The sequence below is a fragment of the Nannospalax galili genome, unplaced genomic scaffold (assembly GCF_000622305.1).
Source record: "Nannospalax galili isolate Female #2095 unplaced genomic scaffold, S.galili_v1.0 scaffold196, whole genome shotgun sequence".
Lineage (NCBI taxonomy): Eukaryota > Metazoa > Chordata > Mammalia > Rodentia > Spalacidae > Nannospalax > Nannospalax galili.
Window position 1 is genome coordinate 189,868 of NW_008337421.1, and position 3,329 is coordinate 193,196.

A 3,329-nucleotide genomic window follows, 5' to 3' on the forward strand; every position below is an offset into this window, starting at 1 on the left:
TTTACACAATGAAGTTCTCTTCAGCAGTAAAGAAAGACGAAATAATGAAATTTCCAGGTAAATGGATGTATCTAGAAACTGTTACACTAAGTGAAATAACATAGACTCAGAAAAACAAAAGATGTATGTTCTCCTCATTTGTGGTTCCTAGCACCAAATATTTTTAAATTCCATGTTCTTTTAATAAGATGATGCTGTACAGCAATCTCTTCTGTGTGAAATAACTACCATCATCACGACTTCATCTATGCCTGCCTGATAAACAGCATCACAATTAAACTTGATTGGTTGTTCTCCTTCATTAAAGGAGGGGCAAACAAGGTCATTTAGCCCTCACTGGAGTATCCAGCCACTCTTCCCAGCCAACTACATGTAATTTGGCCCTAGTCACACATGGTTTCCTGGATTTGGGGATGTCTAAGGTATATGATCTTGGGAAGGCTAGGAAGAGAAGGTTTGATCCATGCTGGCTAAAGGGTTTCCAGTGTCCATACCCTCAGGTCATATACCTCACACACCTCAGCAACCCCTCAGTAATCTCTGTAAGTAAGCTCAGGAAATCATCGGTTCCCCAAGAGAACTTTAATCAAACATTTGTTTGATACTAAAACCTTAGAAGAGGATAAACATTGCTAAGTATTCCCAGGAAGAAGATTTTCACAACAGATGGAAAATTTATTTGTTAATGTTATTATGTCTCATAATTATTTAAAAAAGAAAATGAGAATGTAGATATTAAAAGGATGTGGGAATGGAGACATTTTCCAAAATAGATAAAATCAGAAAGTCTAAGCAAATAATAAAGGTCTGTGTAGGTTTTTTATGATATATAAAGGATGAAACAAAAATAATATACACACAATCTTAAAATTTCTAAGATCATAGTTTAGTCAACTAGTTTAAGGAACAAAATACATGTCTAGTCAAGGTTTATCTGAGAACCTTTGCCTTTGCCCAAGATTTATCTACATAGCACATAGTAATTAAAAGTACCAGACTGGTGGAACTACCCTTTTTGGATGTTTAACAGCCATACTTTGAGTACTATACTAATCTGGTCAGAGGGACTTAAAGGACTGTTTTTCGTCCTGCCCTCCAAGGTCGACTAAGTTCCAGGGGAATATGGAGCATCCCATAAAATGTCCTGTAACTATGGTGAGTCAACTGTTGTCTTGTTCAGGGAGGACATGGAGACCCCACCACATGGACTTGAACCAGTGTCCAGTCTACAAAAAGGAGGGTCAACTCAGAGGAACATTTCCTCCATGCTTCCAGCCATGATCCATCAGGACCTTTGACTTATCTTCACATAGATGGATCTGGTAAAAGAAAGGAGCTAAGGGCTCTTCCCAAGCCCATGTGACCCACAAGGAGCAGATTCTCAAATGACCTTAAGAGTAAAAACTAATTGGTTTATTTGAGCCAACTGTATTTTCTTTTCTTTTCTTTTCTTTTCTTTCTTTTTTTCTTGGTCTTTTGAGACAGGGTCTCCCTGTAGCCCCAGCTGTCCTGGATTAACAATGGAGACCAAGCTGCCTCGAACTCACAGAGATCTGCCTGCCTCTACCTCCCAAATGCTGGGATTAAAGGCGTGCACCACCACGCCTGGCCTGTATTTTCTTAAACACCTAAAAGGAAAGTATAACCAAAGATTAAAGTGGTCAGTATATTTCATGGTGGTGCACACCTGTAGTCCCAGCACTTGGGAGGCAGAGGCAGGCAGATCTCTGTGAGTTCAAAGCCAGCCTGGACTACATAGTGAGTTCCAGGGCAGCTGGGGCTACAGGAGACCCTGCTTCAAAAGGACCGAAAAAAAAAGTGGTCAGTATATTTCTTTAAGAGTTCGAGGGATTACACTAGAATTAAGTCCATATAAAATGTTTAGACAATTAGTTTTCTTTTGATGATTTTGTTTCTTTCTTTTAATAAAATTTTATTATTTTTATTTTATGTGTATGTGTGTATTGCCTGCATGTAGGTAAGTGCACCTGTGCCATGCAATGCCCGTGGAGGGCAGAAGAGTCTGTCAAATACCCTGGAACTGGAGTTACAGAAAGTTGTTAGCTGCTATGTGGTTGTTGGGATGAGAACCAGGATCTTCTGCAAGAACAGTCAGTGTTCTTAACCATTGAGCCAGCTCTCCAGCCCCAATGATTCTGTTTCTAATCATAAAGTGCTTCTCAGATGAAAGGCTTCAACTCTTGGTCTGCAATACTGCAGTGATCACCTGTAGCTAAGGGAGACAACCCACTATTGTTCTAAAATGATGGATAAATTTGTTTTCTCTCCCTATCTAGAAACCTTGGTAAGGGAACTGACACTGATTCTAGCCATTCTGACAGCTCTCAAAGTGCCTGAAAACAAATCCTGAGTCCATCACCTTTGAGTCCAGCCTTGGCAGACAAAAGAAGAATGAGGAGGAACCCAATAGAGGAATGCTTTGGAAGCTCTTGTCAAGAAATTCCAATGGACTTTCACATGAACAATTGAAATTTGCCCTGTTCTGCCCCTTTTTTTGTTCCCTGTCTAGAACTTGTAATGCTAACAACTCTTGCCTTTACTTCACATCTCCTAGGCACCAGTCAAGGAAGTTCTTTTCACCCTACACTTAAGAGTTATGTAATTTGTGAGTCTTTTATACAGACCCACTGAAGGGGTGCCCCAATTGCCTCACCCTGCATCTCTGTTCAGCATTCAAGCCAGAGTGGTCTGTGTCTGATTCCCCATTGCAATTTGGATAACCTCTTCAGAGGATGGTGTGATAAGAATAGGAAGTAGGAATTGGATCGGCACTTAGGGTCAAAAGACCCCAAAGAAAAGTAGCCATGTTCTTGGCTAAAAGTCAAAATGTCCTTGGGCCTCCTTAGCAACATACTCTGTTCCAAAGCCAAAAATGTCAAAAGTATTTGGGAGCTCTTATCTAATTCCTAAAAGATTTTAGGGTTACCTCTTCGAGCAGGGAGTTAGAGTATCAAAACGCCCCATAAAAAAGAAAGAGTACAGGAAATTGTCAGGAAAAGTGATGGAGAGATATGGGAGGAGTTGGAGGGGAGGGAGTGAGTTGGATTGGATCAAAACACCATATAGACATGTATGACATTCTCAATAAATTTTTTAAAGTTAAAACAAATGAAAATAGAAACTAACAGCTGGTAATTGGCAGAAATTAGTGGTTAGGTTTAAGGAGGAACAATGTAGAAGGAAGGGATAGAATGATATCACACGTAAGTGAGCCCTTAGCTGGGCACATAGTCTCTGTCTTTCAGTGATAACCTTTTCAGATAGATAGATGATAGATAGATGATAGATAGATAGATAGATAGATAGAT